This window comes from Amblyomma americanum, chromosome 5 (genome assembly GCF_052857255.1).
Source record: "Amblyomma americanum isolate KBUSLIRL-KWMA chromosome 5, ASM5285725v1, whole genome shotgun sequence".
Lineage (NCBI taxonomy): Eukaryota > Metazoa > Arthropoda > Arachnida > Ixodida > Ixodidae > Amblyomma > Amblyomma americanum.
In genome coordinates this window covers 97,497,632-97,520,411 of record NC_135501.1, presented here as the reverse complement: position 1 = coordinate 97,520,411, position 22,780 = coordinate 97,497,632, and positions in this window count along the sequence as shown.

The window sequence follows — 22,780 nt, the reverse complement described above, 5'->3', positions numbered from 1 at the left end:
AGTACAAACCTTCGAAGTGTGTATGTGCGCACCTTCAATTAAAGAGGTGAATGTTTACAATATATATTGCCTGTCTTCACAAAATACCCACAGAGCCTTCCCATGCCCTCCTCTGCCCCTTCTTTTCATACCTAGCTCATTTATGGGTACATACTTGTACTATGTGATTGAGTCCCAGAGCAACTGAGATTTTCTTTCGTAGTTTGTTTTGCTTTTGTTAGCATTGAAAAACAATGCGTTTTAGCCTTAACTGGGCTTCATGTCCTCTTAAATCCTTCGAGATATCAGGAAATTTCTTGTTTCTAGGGGTCTTCAGCAGTTGTCAGAAAAAAAAATGTTTGCTGCATTGTCGTCTTATACAATATTAAAAGAACCAATGTTTTCGACTGGCAAAAAAAAAATCCGAAATACTTTTTTTCATATTTGTACCCCCCTTTTGCTAAACATTAACAGTTATGGTTCGAAAACTATGAATTCAAGCAGCAACAAAAGCTCTCACGCACGCCCGATTTCAGCCTTATTCATCAAGTTAATGTAGTAATGTGCACATAATTATTTCACTTATCTGAGGCTTGTTCCCAACGGCAACATATTAAATAATTTGGAGGAACCTTCAACTTCGTTTTTTCGAGTGAGACGCGACACCGTGTAGCAGCGTTACCGAAGAGTACGCGGAATGCCATCGCCCGTTCGGCGCGACGCGTGGCTCGTTGGACAATTTAAGAAAGGACGCATGTCTCACATATCTCGGTGGACACGCGAATCGCGCCGTAAGGGAAAGAAGTATCAATCAATCAATCAATTAATCAATCCTTAACGCTGTCATGTTAAAACCCCTCCCCTTACGGCGCGGTTCAGGTGTCAACCTAGATGCGCCATTTTTCGCTCACTGCCAAAGACGCCGACGCCGACGACACCAGCTGTTCTGCGACATGAGCTCCTTGACGCTGTCGCGTTAATAATCCGTTTAGTGACGCAATCCTGCGCGTCAGAAAAAAAGGCGCCAGCAATGGACAGTACTTCCTCCGCGGGTTTTAGACTATCGAAAAGTTTATCTGTATTTCTCATGATAGAAAAATTTTTTTCCTGAGCCTCTGAAGGCGCTGCAGTTCTGTCCGGTATTGATTCGTTTTTTACCCGAAATGACTTATCGAATGATAATAGCGCGTAACGCTTTGAAAAATTCAGAAATGTCGTGTGCACAATCGCAGACACCATAGCGCGAAAACGTATCCTTTCTCTAAAGTGGTAATTTCTTCAAAACAATGCCATTCGCTTTACAGTTCACTCGAGAAACCTCACCTTATTCTAAAATGGCAGGCATTGCGATCTTGGTAATATTTATCACAAATATATGATGGGTGCTTTTTCTTGAATATAGCTATTTTTTTACAAAACCCCCTTTAGTATTCTTCCATGTGTTAAGTACGAGCGGATTGTAACGAAGGCAGACATTATTTTCTTGACTGGGCGCTAATAGAGGCAGGAAAAAAAACAAACTAATGAGTTTTTTTAAAACTGCTGCCAAGGCGGTAGAGTATATTTCCGAGAATCTCTGATGTGTTTGTTTGTCCATTCTTCGAAGCTGCCGGCACGACGCTTTATCGCTTCGTTTGCGATGCAAGGCGTGACCAGATTTGTCTCGATTGATCGCATCCAGGCAAAGTTGATTCTGTGTGGTTCCAGAATATTCTAGTAACTCTGCACGCTTTATCCTGAAAATTCGCTATAAGATTTAAATTGAGCACGGCCGAGAGCTTCGGGCATGCTTATTGCTACGCCGCCGCCTAGTGATTCAGCCATTTGTGGCGCAAGTTCGCCCAAATAAAGAATTTTGTTGAGACACCATTTTCGCGACCTCTCTGCTCCTCGGACTGCAGTCACCACTTGGTGACATCTGATGGAGGTGCGGGTAGCCTTCATTGTACCGGACGGCCCTTTTAAGTCGTGACGCCAGCCCTCTGCGCTCCGCACCGGAGGACGAGCCAGCTGTCCACCGAGCCAGCCGACGTCTCCAGGGAGAGGAGCCTGTGTTCGGGACCCTGCCGGAACACACCAGACAGCGAAAAAGACACTGCTACTGGCACCGCAATTTCGCCAAAGATGTTGACACCGATCATACTGCAAACATCGCGGGTGCCGCCAACTTTCAATGAATCCTTAGGCGAAGACGTCGAAAAAAGGTTGGACCAATTTCAGCGCGTGGCATCAATCAAGAAGAGCGATGATGCGGCAAAAATCGTACATATATTTGTATCACTGGAGGGCTCAGCATGTACGTGGTACGAAAACCACCAGTCGTCCCTAACGACGTGGGAGCTATTCAAGGAACAACTCTGGAAGGTATTCACCACTGTCGTGAGGAAGAGCAGAATGGCTTCTCGAGTACAGGATCTGGCTCCCGAATGAGCTCATCAGCGGTTACGTCGAAGATATAAAGCGCCTCATTCGCAGCGCCTACCCCGAGATGAAAGAGGAAAAAAAGCTCAGTTTTCAATGGGTGTAAAAGAACAACCCTCTGGCGGCCTCCTACGCCAGCAGCCAAAAACAGTCGATGAGTTCATGCAAGAAGCCTTCACGATCGAGAAGACCCTCGACGTCCGGGCTCGGCAGTACAACCGCCGTTCCTCTGTCTGCGCATTTCTTCCGGACACGACGACCACCACCAGTGTCACCTTGCGGGAAGTTATTAGCGAAACCATCCTCGAGGAACTACGACGCCTGCTGCCTTCCTACGCACAGCTACAAGCCGAGACTCTCATGAATGTGGTGCGGGAATAAGTGCAACAGGCACTTCGGACAGCGGCGGCCACAGAACCCCAGGTCATGACCTGCGCCGCTGAAGTACGCATTTTCACCCCAACGACGTCCCCTATGTCCTCTCCGAGACGAGCCACCTGTTCCAGAACGCCACCACCTTGCCCCCGCCAGCCCAGCCTAGGAACGACACTCACGCCCCAGGAAATGCGACGCCTTGAGGACTTCCGACATTCGGTCGTTGTGATTTCATTGCGGTAAGGCCGGCCATATTCTTCGCCACAGGCCGTACCGACATATCGGTCTTCGTGGATTTGCCGTTCACGCAGCACGCCCATGCTTCGGCCAGCGTCCGCAAGAAATCGACGAGTACCTGCGTCGAGAGGAGTACTCGCCGAACCGCCTATCGCGCGCACGATCGCCGTCAACATCGTGCTTTACGTTGCCACGCCACAGCTACGCAGCTGCGCTACGGGGCAGGTCAGGTCTCCCATTCACCGTAGGGAAAACTAAAGACAGCAACTTCTGGAGGTGAGGTTGCTCTCGAGCGAAACACCGAAATCCTCCAACGACCATGCCTCACGAAGACGCTGCGCCCCCGACACGACGACGCCGCATACAACGACAACCTCGACTGCGACGTGAACCGCCTTCAAAACGAGGCCGCTACCGAGAAAAGCTTCAACTACACGTTCTATTCACGATTCCCATACCCGGCGTAGCCACGACCTGACGCCCAGGACGACGTGCAACGCAAGAGCCAGGACATCCGACTTAGAAGTAGTTATCGACCGCCGGAAAGTTACCGCACTAGTCGACACAGGGGCAGATTACTCGGTGGTGATGGAACATTCGCTGCGCAGCTGAAGAAAGTCACGACTGCATGGGACGGCCCACAGTTTCGCACCGTAGGGGGCTATCTTATAACGCCATCAGGACGATGCACAGCGCGAGTGACTGTCATAAAACATACCTATCCGGCGACCTTCGTTTTGCTACGGCAATGTTCACATGAAATTACACTTTGCATAGATTTCCTTAATGTGCATCGACCTGCGATCCAAGCTGATCACGCTTTCGACGAACGAGGCCATCCATTCGATGAGAACTCTGGAAAATCACGTTGCCCTGACTGTCCTGGAGGAAGAAGTGAGCGTCGCACCCTGTTCAAGCGGTATCGTGACCGTAGGCGCCACGAAAGCCAATAACGCTGAAGCCATCATCGAGGGGAACCTGCAGTTGCTTCTGTACCGAGGAGTCTTCATCGCAAAAGGCAACGCACATTTCTGCAAAGGCCAGGGTGAAGTACTGCTTACTAACTCCAGCGAAGAATACTGGCACATTAACAGTAGAGCGACGATTGCTTTCTTCAACGAAACATCCGACGTACGAGACTCTTCCGGCCTCTCTGATGCATCCGCAGATGATTCGCCTCGCCAAGAAAACTCGCCCACTTTCGGCATCAACCCAGCCCTGCCCCGGAACAGACAAGACCAGATCCGCATTCTGCTTCGAAGCTACAGCGAGTATTTTTCCTCATCGCCGAAGGTCTGACAAACGCCAGTTGCCCAGCATCGCTTTATAACCGACCAGCACGCCTTACAACCCCGTCAAAGCCCCATACCGCGAAAAGCGACGGAAGCTTCTCCAGTTTTCAAAATCTATTAAGAAAGATGGGGATAAAGTGCGACTCGTTTTCAACAAGCTCTTCGTTAACGATGATCTTTACATGTGGAACACCAACGAAAGTCGAGCCATTCTTGTATCAGGGCGCGAGGATGGCGAATGACGTCCTCCCTCCGTTTCCGTTAACCTGCGTTCATCGACCACCTCACCTGCCAAATTACATTGTGGTAATGATAACGAATGGCTGTTTTTGTACACCAACATTAGAAGTGTTGTAGCTAACGGTATTGCACTATCATCTTTCATCGATTCATGTCAAGCTTCTTTAGTGGTACTAACTGAGACGTGGCTGAACGACACTATTCATGATGTCAACATCTTTACCAGTGCATGCAATTTCAAATTTTTTCGCTGCGATAGACAATTGCGAAAGGGGGGAGGGGCGGTGTTCTCATCGCGATAAAGGAGGATTTCATTGTCACACCTATCGTTATCGATTCTTTCCTTGAATGTGTTTGGGTTTCTTTGAATGATGGTGCATTTCGTGTCATCATCGGCGTTTTCTACCGTCCTCCCGACATGTCTGGTGCGTTTTCAGATGAATATCATCGGGTGCTTAGTGAAATGTATGCGCATTTTCCCAATTCCGCTGTTATTATATTTGGAGATTTCAATTTTCCAAGAATTAATTGGTCAACACTTTCCGTAGTGGACACAGATGCAGAAGCACATTCTTTTCTCAGCACTTGCCTTGATTTTTCACTAACACAACTCATTAACCAACCAACACGATCAACTAAAGCCTCTTCCAATGTACTTGACTTAGTTCTCACAAACAAACCTGATATATTTTCAGGCATAACTCATGAGGAACGCATCTCTGACCACGACGTTATCACTGGGTACATTAAATTTCGCACTAGTAAAAAGATAACTACTAAAAAGAACATAAGATGTTACGGCAAAGCAAATTTTGATGCAATTAATGCAGAATTATTAATGTTTTCTGATAAATTTTTGCATGATTTCTGCTCTCGCTCTATAGAGCAGAACTGGATCCTTTTTAAAACTGCCCTCAATGATCTCATCGACCAGTTCATTCCCATGTTAACCATTACCTGTGATAGCAGTTCTCCTTGGTTTACCAACCGTCTTCGGCGGCTGAACAACAAAAAGAAAAAACTATACAGACAGGCAAAACTGAATGGTCTTGTGAGTTCACATGACAAATACAGAGCATGTGAAAAGGATTATAAGGCACTATTAAAATCTACTCGGCGCAACTTTTTTTCTCATGACTTGTCTTCCATGCTGAAAAATAATATTCGCCGTTTTTGGCGTGTGGTAAACCCAGTAATTCTACCTGACATCACTCTTACAGATTCTGTTGGTGTTCCCAGCCCTGATTCAGAGTGCGCTCAACTTCTTAACGATGCGTTTGTAACTGTGCTCACAGATGAAGACATTACATCCTTGCCTACATTAAGCGCACTAGTGGAACTAACTATGGACGAGATAGTCATCAGTGAGCCTGGTGTTTTATCTCTACTAAACAATCTCAAAACATCTTCTAGCGCTGATCATATGGGCTTCAATAATAAAATTTTAAGGAATACATCACATAGCATTTGTTCCATGTTAACCGCATTATTTTCCCTGTCGCTATCAACTGGCACCATTCCTAACGACTGGCGCATAGCTAAGATAATACCCATTTTCAAATCAGGTGATCGTGCTTCTCCGCTTAACTATCGTCCCATCTCCTTAACAAGTACAGTTTGTAAATTACTCGAGCATATTACACATACTCAGGTCATCAACTACCTTGAAGATCATAACATTATCTTCGATCATCAGCACGGTTTTCGCAAGGGCTACTCATGCGACACCCAACTTGCCGGTTTTATTAACGATATTCATGCACTGATTGACGCTGGTTTCCAAGTTGACGCAATATTTTTAGATTTTTCTAAAGCATTTGATCGCGTTCCACACCAAAGGTTGTTGCTTAAACTTTCCCAACTGAACATTCACCCTAATATTATTGCATGGATAGCAGATTTTCTCTCATCTAGAATTCAGTTCACATCAGTTAACAACTCTAACTCATGTTACGCTAATGTTACGTCTGGATTTCCACAAGGCAGTGTACTGGGACCTTTACTTTTCCTTATCTATATTAATGACTTACCCAATTGCGTGACGTCCAGAATCAGATATTTGCTGACGATTGTGTGCTTTATCGACGTATAGCCTGTAACACTGACAGCCAGCCACTGCAGTCTGATCTTGAAGCGATAAGCACATGGTGTTCTAGTTGGTTAATGCCTTTAAATCTTTCCAAAACTAAGCTCATGTCTTTCACTAACAAGCCACGTATTCCTATCGCCTACTTTCTTGATAACAATAGTGTAGAATTCACCACAAGTTACAAGTATCTTGGCATTAACCTACAATCCGACTTATCATGGAATCATCATATTAATCTCACTCTTGCCTCCGCTAACCGTACTTTCGGACTTCTCAAACATAATTTAAAAGAGGCCGCGACACATGTAAAAAAACTAGCGTACACCACATTAATCTGTCCGAAACTCGAATACGCGTCTGCCATTCGGGATCCTCATCAGAATTATATCATCAGTAACATCGAAGCCCTGCAAAACCGTGCTGCGCGATTCATCTTTTCTGATTATTCATGTTACACCAGCGTCACCTTATTGAAGACTAAAGCCGAGTTAGATAACTTAGCACTGCGCCGAAAAATTTCCCGTCTGTCACTTTTCCACAAGCTTTATCACCATCCTTCCCTTCATGATGAATTCTTTCAGCCACCGCCAGTTATCTTTCCACGTCGCGATCATCCTTACAAAGTTAAACGCATTAACTGCCAGTCATTCCATTATGCCTATTCTTTTTTACCACGCACAATAACCGAATGGAACGCTTTGCCATCAGAAATTGCCACTGAATCTGATCTAAATAAATTCCAACATCTTATGCACTCATGTTTCAACAACTAAAAAGGTATTTTTTGTGCGTTCTTTTCTTCCGCCTTGTCTTCTTTTTATTTTATATTTTTTTTGGTACTTCAGCGCACTTTTTCTAGTGTTGTATTTTTCTTTTTCTAGCGGTGCTGTTATTTATGCTCAAATTTTGCTGTTATGTGCTTTGTTGCGACCCTTTCTGTGAATGCCTATTTATGATTAATATTTTGTGATTTCTATTTTATTTTAGTGCAATATCTTTAACCTTATAACAATGCTTTGTACTTATTCCCCCCCCCCCCCCATGTAATACCCTCAAATGAGGGCCTTTGGGGGTATTTTGAATAAATAAATAAATAAATACCGCGTGCCGCCGCGAGGACTACAAGCCGTCCGGGACCATTTGGGAGAATGCTTCGCGACGACGTGATCGAAACTCCAAATAGCCCATGGGCGGCACCGGTTGTTCTAGTGAGAAAGACTGCGCACATCTAATCTGCGTTGATTACCGCCGCTTGAACAACATAACAAACAAGGACGTCTATCCCCTCCACCGCATCGGCGACACACTGGAGCGGCTCTGCAATGCCAAGTATTTATCATGGATAGAACTCAAAAGCGGCTACGAAAAAATTTAGGTCGATGAAAGAGATCACGAGAAGACGGCATTCGTCACTCTGGATGGCCTCTTCGAGTTAAACGTGATGCCATTTGGACTTTGTTGTGCACCAGTGACCTTTCAGCAGTAATGGATACACTACTGGCAGACCAGATCATCGCGGATGGGTGAACAACATTCTTGGTGGAACTAACGGAAGCCATCTTGCGTTACAGCCAAACCAGCCGCCGGAGGATTACTGCACAACATCCACAGACCAACGGACAGACCGAGCACCTGAAGAAACCCATCACCGATATGCTCGCCACGTATGTCGATGCCGAACACAACACCTTTGACGCCATCTTGTCTTACGTCGTCTTTTCCTAGAAACACGCCGTGCAGGAGACCACCCAGATGACACCTTTTAGGCTCGTGCATGGCAGGAAGGACACAACTGCGCTAGACGCCATTCTGCCCAACGTTATAGAAGAAAAGAACGTCTGCGTCGCCGCCGACCTTCAGCGTGCAGAAGAAGCCCGACGACTTGCCTGTTTCAGGATCAAAGACCATTAGCGGACCGACGCCAGGCACTGCAACCTACAGAGACGCAACGCGGGATACAAACCAGGAAACAAAGTATGGGTTTGGACGCCCATTCGCCGCCGTGGATTAGGTAAAAAGCTTTCGCGCCGCTGCTTCGGACTGTACAAGGTTCTTCTTCGGCTGGGTGAACTGTATTATGAAGTCATTCCTGACGCAATGCCTGCACCCTAGTGACTCCCCGTACGACCAAAAGTTGTCCATGAAGTCCGTCTGAAGCCCTATTATTCGCACTAAAGGATGCTGTTTCCACACTCAGTTTCTTTTCGCACGATCCGTTTTATTTGTGGCGAGTCGCCTTGTTTGTTTTAATGCAATCGAGTCGATGCTTCTTTGAGAGGGGAGTCATGCCGCGAATCTTTGCAGTATTTCTTTGGTCAGTTTTCAAAGCTACGTTGTTCCGTAACTTCGGACGCTTTTTCTCGAAAGTTTGTTACCGCCTTTAAATTGAGCTCGTCCGACAGCGGTGGGCATTCTGTTCGACGACCGTCGAGCACGCGTGTTGCAACGCCGCCGCCGAGTCACTCAGTCAATTGTAGGCGCAAATTACCCCAAATAAATCTTTTTGTTTAGACACTATTTTCGCAACTTTTCTGTTCATCGGACTGCAATCGTGACAATATTGAGAAATTGAAGGGAATCAGTTTTCGAACCGTGCTAGGGTATTAAAAATTCTGATTTGATAACGTCATAGATATCAGACTTCAGAAATGCGTCTTCGAGCTCTCAGTTTTGTTTTCACAAGCTACAAATCCAATAATCGATGTCGCGGCGAAGGGTGTGGTCCTGCTAAATACGCCATCATGGTCTGAACAAAAAAAAAGAACACTTCAATGCATAAGTGCTTCTTGCCTTAAATGTTGAATTGACGCCACTTTGAGAACGAGCAACGAGCAAAAGCACAGATAACAAGTTTTCAAAACCATGTTTTTCACACTTCATATATCGAGCCAAACTGCCGATACCAACGTTTTAAAAGCTGTGCTCGCCATCTATGCTGGCGGCTGTCTATTTGGCAAACATGTTCAAGGATTCTAAAGCCAAGAAATGAAAGTTAATTTGTTAAATTTGTTAACAAATCTTTTTTATTTGCGGATGATAATGTAAATAATGCGTCTTCGAATTTATAAAGACTGCATTGAGCGCATTCATCTATATTCCACAGTGTTTAAAAGAAATGTCTCCACGTCTTACTGCGTAACACCCGGGGATTTGGTTAAGAGCCAAAGGAAGGCGTCCTCATCGTCGTTCGGCAGCGGTGAATCTCTTTGCTGGAGGTCAGCAACGCAAATGAGTTGTCTTTCAATTCGTTTACAGCTCTTACCACTGACAGGTTTCTGTCGCTCAGTTAGAAGCGTCTGACAACCTCGACCCCATAGGAAACACATAGTTAACTTCTTGCCCTTTTTCTGATGGGATGGCCGGTTTGGGCTAGTCGATTGCTCCTCGCGAGCGGTGAATGTTGATGGCAAGCTGGCCGGTGATCGATTATACGGCAGTTAGCCGTACGATGAGCACTTCGGGTCTTCGTCCACTCGTCCGGCGACACGTCGCCGGTTGGGGCAGCAATTCCAACTTCTTAAAACAAAAGTTATTTATTAAGGACAGGATTAATAAAAAGGCTGGTGAGCGAAAGACAGTTAAAAAAGGCAGTTTTAAAAAGGGCTGTTAAAAACAGCCGAGCTTGAGACTCGGCGCGCTCGTCCTAAATCCTTGTTCCCAGCGGGTTTTTAACCCCTTCGATAATTGGGCGGAGCTGGAGTACACTAGCTCTCGCCCAATTTTAACCAACCGTAGTGCAGTGGCTACGCATGTGCAAGTGGGCGGAACCCAGGTCTTACCGATCCGATCCCAGTGAACCCCGCACCTCCTGGAACATGCAGGGCGCGTGACTCCGCGTAAGCAGTTCGCTGCATGTGCATTCCATCGATTGCCACGCACCGGATTTGCCGTCTCCGTTGACAGCCAAGGAATGTCTTCCGCGGGACATGGTTGACTCGCGCCGGAACAGAAAAGGATTAATTCCGTAGCTGGCAACGAGGCACCCTATGCGGGGGCGTCACGCCTCGACGTACATTCCTCTATTTCCCCCGTGCACGACAGCTCCTGGGAACAGGTACGGGGGGGGGGGGGGGGGGGGACGACCCATCGGTGCTAACACACATCTTCAACATTCCTATTCAGGGCCTGCCTTGGCAACCGGTCGAACCATGGCTAGAAGCTCCGGTGTTGTGTCCTGAGGTAGGATTGCAAACTAAGGCCTAAGGCTTAACACCTCGCGGACCGGCTGAGAGAGAACCTCGACGTCACAAGCATGGATCTTACTTTCCAGGTCCTGTCGGGTCTTGTCCCTCCTCTTCTTGTTCAAGCTGGCGCGCCGCCTTTGCATAGTTGAGCGCCACAAGAACTGCATCATCCTATCTATTACGCGGGAAAAATCCGGTTACTGGCGCCAGTCAGTGAGCGGATGCAGGTGAAGGCTGTCCCGGTAAATTGGGACTTGACGGTTCCGCTCTGATTTAGAAATATTGATGATCTTGGGTCATGGCTTCGGAAGCAGCATGCCCTCCAAAGAGAGCTCAGATTTCTCGCTGTAAAAACTTCGTTCGGATGGAGAAGGACATGGACCTTGCTGGGCAGACAGCATTAAGGATGAGGGAAAAATCTGTTTCTTTTTTAAATGTCGAAATTGAAAAAATGTGGAAATTGAAACACTGATAAGATATTAAAGTGCAAGAAATAATATTTTCTAGGACAGCAGCTTGGGATGCTAGCTATTCATTTGTGATTGAAAAGCGCAGAACGACAGGACAGAAGAGGAGACAGACGCCAACTAAAAAACCTATATCATGCGAAGATTTTGCCTGAAAAGGGCTTTCAAGGGTTAGTAGTCTTAGTTTCTCGCAAGAACTTACCAAGCGTTTTTTGCCATGTGCCACTCTCATAAATTACTACCCTCAAGGATCAGTACAGTGTGAGAGCTTTTACTGTGAAAAACAAGTCATGGTAAAATTTCTTGTAAATATTTAACCCCTAAGGAGGCCTCCATAGTTTAGTTTCTTGCAGCGCTCTTTAGGAGCTCACCAAGCTTTCCTTACATCTGATGTTTTGTGCTCGTCAAAAAACCCCGCCAACGTTTTGAAGACGTTGAAGTAACGAGCGTTAGCGGAACAATCGGCGCCTAGCGTCATCTCTCAGACAAATTACGATGTACGTCTACGCGTTGTCAAGTTGCACTCCCTCAAGATACGTTCCAAACCGAATTTGCTTCGTTTCGGGGGTCAAGGTGTGCCTAGAATTCGGCTTACGGGCGCGATATGGTAACGCTTCAAATAGTAATGGCATGTATACAATGTTTACCTATTATTTAATTGTGGTTTTATTTCTATACCACTTACCTACCGAATTCGGTACACAACTGTCCCTGAAAGGTGCGCCTTGTTGTCGAAGTATATATATATATATATATATATATATATATATATATATATATATATATATATATATATATATATATATATAGGGCTGACTTGCACCCAAAATGGACTGAATCACTCGGCGGCGGCGAAGCGACAAGCGTGCTCGGCGGTCGTCGAACAGAATGCCGGCCACTGTCGGCTGTGCTCAATTTAAAGCTGATAGCGAACTTTCGAGCTAAATAGCGCAAAGTTAATAGAACATTCCGGAACAACGTTGAATCAGCTCTGCCTGGCTGCGATCAATCGAGATAAATCTAGTCGCATCTTGCGTCGCAAACAAATCGATAAAGTGATGTGGCGGCAGATGTGAAAAACGAACACAGTGCAAATATTCGCGGCAATATATATATATAGCGCAACAAAGTAATACATACAAAGCGGACCCGTACTACGACACTTTTGCTACGTTGGGGCGGAGTGGTGAGGAGGAAAGTTATGGGAGGCCAAAACAGATTTCAATGGCCGCCTTCTTGGACTCGATAAGCCAGAGATGTGCCGCCGTTTTGTCCCCGACGAAATAATAACATAGTTCCACCTCTATCCGTCATATTGGACCGTGACGTCATCATTAGCACACGGTAGATGGTTGTTTCTACAATGCTATTGTAGATGGCGCTACAACTCGCAGTGCGAGATGGGCTCTTTATAATTGGCTGCCACATAAACGCTGTGATCTCAGGGAGGTTAATGCCCCTTGATATTGAAAGTAGCGACTCTCTCCTCCACTCCTGCGTTTTCCTCCTCGATTATCTTCGCCCGCTGGGTGTGCGCGCTACGCGCGGCCCGCTTCTCAGGCCATCACGTGCTCGCCGGCCCCATGTGTTCGCTGGCACACATGAGCGCGCCAAAGTATGTGCTTTTTGCACGCACTTCACAAGAAAAGGATCACAAGAAAGTGACGCGACATGCGTGACTCTGCCACGAGCCATTTTTATCCTTTTCTCGTTCGAGCAGTGAAAGCACTAAACGTTAGCGCTTGCGGCATGAACAATCAAGCCGCGCTCCAAGCTCCTCAATACGGCAGAGTTTTTATTAGCATGAGATTTGCGTTACATTTTTATTCATTTTATTTTCCAGCTTACTGACACTTCGGCTCAATGTAGAATTGGCCTTCCACTACATATTCGCGGAAGTACTGTTTATGACGCTGTTTTTTAGCAGTAGAGGCAGGTATAGATTGTGGTAATTTAGGCAACGAAGTCGTTTCACGAGTAAGTGAGTGGCTGCGAAAATGCTGGGAAATTTTTTTTAATACGCGTTATGCATTTTTTAGCAGGTTTTCGACCAAAAATTTTAAGCTTCGCTCGTCGGAGTGATGCACACGCCGCGGCTTGATTGCCTTCATTACAAATTTCACTTCTGCTTGAAACACAAGAATTTTATTTTCTAGTTTTTTCACTAACTTTATTAACTATCGCAGAAGCGAGTATAGACAAGGGTCTGGCTTAAAATTTTTGGAGACTGCTGGTGCCAACAGAAGAGTTTTTTAAGAGGCGGAAAGATATGATATTCTCTTGATGACTCATGTAGACTAATCCCTCGAAAGCATTCAAGAAATGCTTCAGAAGCCCGTGCTGAGTCAATATTCAACACTGTAAAGCGCGACCAGAAATGATGTATTCATTCCGTGTCTAAGTGAGTCTCATGGAAACGATTTCTACTCTTATAAACTACGGAGCTAAACAATCTGATGTCAGTTTGAAAACACGATTCAGTGCTGTTATCATAACAATTTCGCCTGCGAGAGTTCAAAGCTCGCTCTAAAAAGCACCTTCTCTGTGAGTCGCTGCTCATGTGGCATCAGATCTCGGAATTGCGGTAGAGTTGCGCGCAGTTGCGACGGTGGAATGAGTGCTTCTCTCTAAAAATTCACACCCCCTATAATTCCTCAGACAGACGATGGTAAAACACCGTTAAAGCAACCGCGCTAGAGCACCGGGGCACACGGCAGAGAGACTGCCGTAAACGCTTCGAAAATCAACTTTTCTATTTTGCACAATGTCAGGAGCACGCGTATTAACTAGCAAAATATATGAACGTCGACGATGCAAACGTTTGTCGCTGAAATCCACACTGAAATTCAGAAAATTAAGTGGCTATAATAGGCGTAATCCTCACGCCATGAGACGCGAACTGAACACACAGAGAAATGCCATCAAATAGAAAGATTAGCACGTGAAACGAAACACAATGATCAGCGAATTAAGCAAGATAATCGCCTTCCTGATCATCTCGGAAGGAGTTTTAACTATGCACACTAGATTAAGTACCACTAAATGCACAGTACTTTGCCGAGGACGGTGTGCTTCGTCGAAACAAATTACTTAAGGGCGATGTTGTGGATGCACTTTTTTCTTCGGCTGATGTCATTTTTTCCTCGAGCACTCGCGAACAGCACGACGCCATTTTCACTCCTGTTTGCGCTCTGAAATGCATCAAAATAGGACATAACGCGGCAAAAAAACTAGAGTTCGAATTGTCATCGCGTAAGTCAACGGAGCTGAACCCACAGGAGAGGCAGACGGCCTGCGCATGGCACCGACGAAAGAAAACACAAGATAACGATCTTTTCTCGCTCGTTGTCTGGGCGACGGCGGGCAGGCCAATTACCGTTCTGAAAAGCGCCTAGCAGAGATTCGGGCGAGGAGGATATGCCACAGTTCATGGCGCGGTGGCAAAGTTCACAAAAATGTGCTACTTTCAATGTCAAGGGGCTTTAAGGGTGGTAGCAACCCCACGGAATATTGGAACGTGATGATTTGTTGCTGCCACAGATTGCGTTGTTTTCTCAGGGTGGTAGCAGACCCCACGAAATCTCGAAACGTGATGAGTAACATCAAACGCTCTTAAAACAGCCGGACTTCTAGCCATGGTGCGACGCGTTGCCACGGCAGGCCCTGAATCGGAAAGTGACTGGTGCGTTTCTGACGGGGTCGAATTTGTGACCTGCTACAACTAAACGACAGAAATCTGCCAGTGGGACGAACTGTACGGCATTTGAAAGACAATTCCCTCGCACTGCTGACCTAGGACAAAGAGGGCAGCTTTCCTGTGATTGTAAGGGTCTGAACAAAGCTAAGATGTTAGAAGCCATCAGTTTCGTTTTTGACGAGCACAAAACGTCAGTTGTTACAAAGGCAATGACAGCTTCTAAGGAACTGTGCAAAAAATCAAAACTTGCCAGTTTATTGCGAAACATAAGTACTCCCTACAAATTTTACCTTGACGTGTTCTTCACTGCAAAACCGCATATACTAGACTGGCCGCTGAAGGCCATAATTTCTGAGCGTGGCACAAGCCGAAAATTGCTTGTAAGTTCTTGCAAGCAAAAATAAACTACAAACTCTTAAGGGCCCTTGTCAGGTAATATCTGGGGTCGACAAAGGTTTTTAAGTCAGCGCCTGTCTTTTGTTCTATACCCTTGTTCTGCGCTGTTCAATCACAAATGAGTAACCAACAGGCCCAGGCTGCTGTCCTCTTGGAGTTCGTTTACCTCTTGCCTCTTAATCCGCCCAAATAAAGAAACAAAAGTTTCTCGGCCACCGCGGTGGCTCAGTTGTTATGACGCTCGGCTACTGTCCCCTAGTCGCGGGGTCGATCCCAACCGCGGCGGTCGAATTTCAATGGAGGCGAAATTCCAGAGGCCCGGGCACTGAACGATGTCAGTGCCCGTTAAAGAACCCCAGCAAGAGTGGCAGATCGGGCTAGTTGGTAATTTTCCATAATGCGATACAGCGCGAATAAAGACTGGGACGAAGCGAGACAAGACACCACAGCGCTGACTTCAGTTGAAGTCAGCGCTGTGGTGTCTTGTCTCGCTTCGTCCCCGTCTTTATTCGCGGTGTATCGCATTAAAGAACCCCAGGTGGTCGAAATTTTTGGAGCCCTTCACTACGGCGTCCCTCATAGCCTGAGTCGATTTGGGATGTTAAACCTCCATGAGCCAAACCAAATAGAGGTTTCTTCTCTCTATGTCATCTTGAGCGGGCATTTTTCAGCGCTGTTTTCGCCGCTTCGTGTTTGCGGTCACAAATATAGACAATTATTAGCGAGATATCTGGCACCGTTCACTCCGAAATGCACTCAAATTAGTTTACTTTCGCCGTTTGCAGATAACGCCGCAGTTCGATGTTTCGGAGAACTGCCGCCCATCGCAAAAGGTGTAATCGTGGTTCCCCATACGGTCCAATATACAGAATGAGGCTAAAAGTAAACACCTAAATAAAACATTCTGATTGCGGGGCAGTTGGTTAATATCGTTGCTACTTATCAAGCGATAGCCTATACAGCTCATTCGCTCGAAAAGGCCTCGGCGTAGTCGGCACCGCATGTCGTAAATAATCGAGGCCTGCGTAAAAGATCGTATCTGCCAATCGTTTGCCGCAGAATGTTCCGGATGGTCATACGATTCATAGTTTCGTGCAGAATAAACGTACTAGTGAAGATAGAGCCTAGTTTACGGCTGGTATTCAACCGGCGACCTATAATCGGGGGCAGCGTAAAAAAACGTCTTTTCATGGTAATTTGTAGTTCTAGTGATTGCTGTTTGGTTGGTGTGTTATACGCAATTACGGGTTAGTGAAATAATTCTAAATTATTGCATAAAAAATGAATTAAATATGAACATTTAAAAAAGGTGTGTTCAAGGGTGCCAAAATGCTCAGAATGGTAAGCCATTGCTCGATGATTATAATTAAGAGAATTATAGTTTGTAAGTGAATAATTATTTGTTGAAACAACTGAAAGAAATGAAAAATGCGTAACCCGCCGCGGTGGCTCAGTGGTTAAGGCGTTCGCCTAACAAGCCGGCGTACCCGGGTGTGAACTCGACCACGGCGGTCCCGTTTCGATTTAGGCGAAATGGAAATGACGCCCGTGTGCTCTGCGATGACAGTGCACGTTAGGTAGGTAAAGTTAAATGATTAAAATCAGGGGAATGATTCTTGAGGCTTATGGGTGGGGTCCTTATTCTGTGGCTCCACTGGCGTCGACGGACTTGTTTTATGAAGGCTCTTTGGTCGTCGCCGCGATCGCTGGGCAGCAGCACCTCCCAATGCTCGAATGACGTGTACTGCGTCTGTAAGTGGTTCGGTTCCGCCCCGCATCCATACGAAATGTGGAAGTGTGTTGGGCGGCCCTGGCACCATGGGCATGTGTCAGAGTATATAGTGTTGGGTGCATGAGGGGAAGTTTGTGGAGATGAGGGAAAGTGTTTGTTTGAATCTGGCGCCAGGAGATAGCGTCGTGGGTGTGTAATTTTTGTTGCGAAAGCTACATTGGCTATGAACTCACAGTTTCGCTGTGCTCTGTGGTCGCACCGCGCGTTGTGACCAATCACGTGACTGGTCACATGACAAACCGCGTGACGAACCACGTGACAACAACTAGCCAGACAACCAGACTAACCTGGACTTGCAATCAAGATTAACCAAGGCTAACCAAGCTATGCCTTAACTTTCGCTACGTATATCCTGGCATACCCGAGCTAAGCCGCTGCCATTTTTTTTTTTTGTGGGGAGGAAGGTATTTCTAGCACTGGAGACGCTGGAACTATATGCGCTTGTGGCACGCGGAGTGAATAGCGATGAATTGGAATGCGCTCGATGGCCCCACTCGGTTTATTGCTGCTCTAGCTAAAGCGTGCGCTCTTTCATTTCCCTCTAGTCCTTCGTGACCAGGGGTCCACGTTATCTGGTGGGGCTTATTGAGCGGTCGGGTACCCATGAGCCGAGCAACGTGTCTTGGGACGCGTCTACGCAGGAAGTTCCGTCAGGCTTGCTGTGAATGCGTCACCACATGAGCGTTGCGTCCTTGCGCGTCGCAGTGCCGTATGGCAAGTGCAGCAGCGAAAGCTTGAGAGTCGGCTGTGACGGAGGCAGCGAGCACAGTGGGGAATTCGGAATTTATCACTGTAACCGCGTATTTATTGTGTTCCGGGTATGCCGTGGCGTCCGCATACACGCAATGGCTGAGAGGTTCTTAGGTAGAGGCCTTCGTAGGTAGGAAAATCTTGCTTTGCGGCTGCCGCTGTAGACATATTTCAAAATATGCCCCTCTATCGGAGCTACTTTCGTTTTATTTCTTTGTAGTTTCTCTAGGGAGGATTCAGTCTAAGACCCGTATGTCCGCCGTCGTGCCTACACGCCTGAGAAGAGCGTGGCCGGCTTGTGTTTGTTTGAGACGAACTGTTTTGTGGTGTGAGGACTCGTTCCTGGAGCTCCGATCATGTGTTGAAAGGGCCAAGAGCGTGAAGTATTTCTGTCGAGGTGCTGGGTGGAAGACTAAGCGCCGTTTTGTATGCCCCTGCTAATGTGGTGTCAGTCTGTTGCTCCTCATGTTTCGTGGTCTTGTGAAGAGGAAGTCCGTACGTGATTCTACTGAGCACTAGATCTTGGATCAAGCGCATTGTGTCCTCTTCTCGCATGCCTTGGCGATGTCGGGTGATACGACTAATCATGCGGGTTGTTTGAGTAGTGGTGGTTTTAAGCGGCCACAAAGAAACACCTACAGGAAGCAGCACAGGTAGTGGAAGATTTCGGTTCTAAATGCGGTCTTCACTGCACCGCAGAGAATTCCGAAGCAATACGGGTTCATAATTTACCATACAGGTCACCGGGCGCGCTCAAACTTAGGATAGATGGGCAGCCCATAACGAAGTGGAGCTTATCCGGACACTTGGACTTTGGATCCAGGTCAACCTCAAGGCTACCCACACCAGTGCACGTTAAAGATCACCAGGTAGACCAAATTATTCCTAAGACATCCACTACGGCACCACTTTCTTCCTTCCTTCTTTCACTCGCTCCTTTATCACTTCCTTTACGGCGCAGTGCGTGTGTCCACCGAGATATGTGAGAGAATTACTGCGCCATTTCATTTCCTAGAAACAAATTTTAAGAGCGTTAGCTTTCATTCGTCACGTTTCTCGATTTATTAGGGTCTGCTAAAAACTCCATACGGCGTGAAATTTTCCAAGTCCAAGGAATTCAATATGGTGGCCTCCATATTAAATCGATATAGAATTCCAATTCGTGATTGCTTGATGATGTCATTAGTATACCGAATTAGAGATCGGTGAGATCACTCATTTGGTTACATCATTATTAACTAGACACGTGACTATGTTTAGTCGCTTCTAACGAAGTAATTAATGAGGTCATTGTAAAACAAATTGGTTATTTAGAATCCTCTCGTTGAGTAGAACACGTCAGCGACAATTATTAACGAATGCAGTTAATATTCAATTATGAGAGTTTATTTGTTTACAAATGCTCAAAAGATGACGTTATGATCTAACCAAAGACATATTCTTAACGGGCTCGATGAGCAGAACATGTTAGGCATCAATATCGCCTAATTATGTTAATAGCTAGGGTTGTGGTTAACATGGCGGTTCTGACATCAGCACTCGCTGGCTCACAATTTCATACCTCATGACGAGCGGGCACCTACCGCCTTGAGGTAAGGAAAAATGGTCCTCTGAAGAATAATAATAATAATAATTGGTTTTTGAGGAAAGGAAATGGCGCAGTATCTGTCTCATATATATTTGGACACCTGAACCGCGCCGTAAGGGAAGGAATAAAGGAGGGAGTGAAAGAAGAAAGGAAGAATAGGCGCCGTAGTGGAGGGCTGCGGAATAATTTCAACCACCTGGGGATATTTAACGTGCACTGACATCGCACAGCACACGGGCGCCTTAGCGTTTCGCCTCCATGAAAACGCAGCCGCCGCGGTCGGGTTCGAACCCGGGAACTCCGGATCCGTAGTCGAGCGCCCTAACCACTGAGCCACCGCGGCGGAAGAGTGAAAAAACTTTTTCGGCCCAAATTGGGCAAAGATATCCGACCTCTAGGCGGTATACGCCGGCACGTCGCGAGGTATGAAAATGTAGCCTAATCAAGTTGTAATAGATCGCATGGACGATAGATCCCCAAGCAGCACAGGTCATCGGCCCAATATTGCAACAGGATGGTCCCATCCTGGTCCTTTGTAGGGCCAGCTTTGTCAATACAGTTCCAATGTTGGGCAAATTACCTGTGCTGCTCTGGTCAGTTGAGCTACCAAACACTTAACGCTCGTCACTTAAACGTCTTTCAGGCGGTGGCGGCATATTTTTTTTTTTTTGAAAATGTGTTCAAAGGCTTCAAACTGCTCGGAATAGAAAGTCTAGCCCACTACGATATCGCCTCATACCCTCAAGTGGGAGCTTGAGTGTCCTCTCCAATGTTGTTTTGTAGCGAGAGCTACACTTGGCTACCAGCCTAGCATTTCGCTGTGGTCCGGAGAGGCCAGTTCTGCGCAAGCACCGTTACCATGGCACCCGGAAAGAAGCAGCCGGTGTGGCGTACGCTTCGCCATCGCCGCGGTCGCGCACCCACTCCATCGTCGGAGCCATGGGTGACGTCAAGCGGATGAGCGGTTGTGCGCATGCACCGATATCATGGTAACCAGAGAGACCCAACAGGTGCGCCGCGAGCTTCGTCGCCGCACGCCTCACTTTTACCCCAACGGCGCTGCGCCGCATGCGAGCATTGCTTATGAAAGGCGGAGATGGAATGGGCGGCTGTATCGCAACGTTTGATATGGATGCACAAAAGGAGAGTTCAGCCGCTGCTAAATGGCAGTATAGACAAGAGGAGATTAACTCTTTCCATCATGAGGTTGTCGCCTGGCGGCTGGCTACTCAACAAAGAGAGAATGAGCGTCAGAAGGCGAAGAGAGCACCGGAGACGCCCGAACAGAGAGAGGAACGGCTTGCCAAACGGAGATGCTAGACTGCCGAGCGTATAGACGGCGAATATAGCCACCGAGATGCAGCTCAATACCCCTCATTGCTAAACGTAGTGACCACAACAAGCTCAGCCAGGGAAATGTACATCTCGCTACGTATATCCTGCCACAGACAAGGTAGGCCACTGCCACTTTTTTGGTAATGAAATATGAGCATAAATATTTACTGTGGTTCACCTTGGCTGAACTTAGTAGGAGGAGCAAAAGCTCTTTCAAGGTCAGCGCACAAAGGCAAGTTGTTGTTGCTGCTGTTGTTGCGATTGAAGGAAGAAAGAAAAGGAAAGCGCAGGCACCTTCCGCGGTGGCTCAGTGGTTAGGGCGCTCGTCTATTGATCCGGAGTACCTGGCGTCGAACCCAACCACGTCGGCCGCCTTTCGATGGAGGCGAAACGCAAAAGGCGTCCGTGTACTCCGCGATATCAGTGCACGTTAAAGATCCACAGGTGGTCGAAATTATACCGGCGCCCTCCACTACGGCACCACATTGTTCCTTTCTTCTCTCCAGTCCCTCCTTTATCCCTTCACTTGCGGCGCGGTTCAGGTGTCCGCCGAGATATGAGACCTGCAGATACTGCACCATTTCCTTTCCCCCAAAACCAATTTTCATTCTCAGGAGCCTGCTCATTGGCTCAAGTTGAGCCATAATCGGTGTTATGACAGAAGAAAGAAAGAAAATAGCATGGGCGTGCCCACTAGCAGAAGCTGAGAAACAATCGCTGCCATGTGCAGACAGTAGGAGAGTTGATAGAGATGTGGAAGGAAAGATTGAAAGAAAGGGACGCGCGTCGCAACAAACGCGCCACCTGAATCGATGACGACTGTTTAGCAATAGATACCCCCGGTGACAAGGAGACCACGCCACATGTGCGAGAGCCCCTGGATCCTATCCTTGTAAAATCAGGAAGCCGCAATCTACTGCCAAGCGCACGCAACACGATTTTATACAGCTAATGGCATGTCACGCAATTTCAGGCAGTTTCGAGCTTGCCGCCTGCTCCGCATACGCAGCTGTGGCGAGGCGCAGCAAAGAACGTGATTCGATAGTTGCAAGGCATGGGCTCAACGCTCGCCGCCATAATGAGGTGTGGCTAGTCACGTGGCACGATGCCACTGCCAAGCATCTGGTCCTTCCGGTTTAAGGCAAAACCCTTTCTTGACTCATAAGTGTCCGCAGGAAGTGCCCGCCTCACTTGTCAACAATCGTCATCAAAATAAAGTAAATAAAATAAAAATAAAACACAACGAAATGCAAAATAATAAAACGGTTCGGAATTAAAAATAAAAATATTAATAAATGTAAGAACAATTAAAATAACAAAGCAAAATAAAAATATATCCATAGAAAACAAAAAGAATAGAAAGTAAGAATTACGAGTAAATCAAAAATAAGGAAATAAAAACAAAAAGAGGAACGAAAATATAGGAAAGTACAATACCGAGTGTTGTCGTGGAAAAAGTTCGCGTTCTAGAAAGTTCCATATTAATAATAATAATAATAATAATAATAATAATAATAATAATTGGTTTTTTGGGGGAAGAAAATGGCGCAGTATCTGTCTCATATATCTTTGGACACCTGAACCGCGCCGTGAGGGAAGGGATATAGGAGGGAGTGAAAGAAGAATAGAAGAATAGGTGCCGTAGTGGAGGGCTCCGGAATAATTTCGACCACCTGGGGATCTTTAACGTGCACTGACATCGCACAGCACACGGGTGCCTTAGCGTTTTTCCTCCATAAAAACGCAGCCATAAGAATAATATTTGGTTTTGGGGGCAAAGGAAATGGCGCAGTATCTGTCTCATATATCATTGGACACCTGAACCGCGCCGTAAGGGAAGGGTAAAGGAGGGAGTGAAAGAAGAAAGGAAGAGAGAGGTGCCGTAGTGGAGGGCTCCGGAATAATTTCGACCACCTGGGGATCTTTAACGTGCACTGA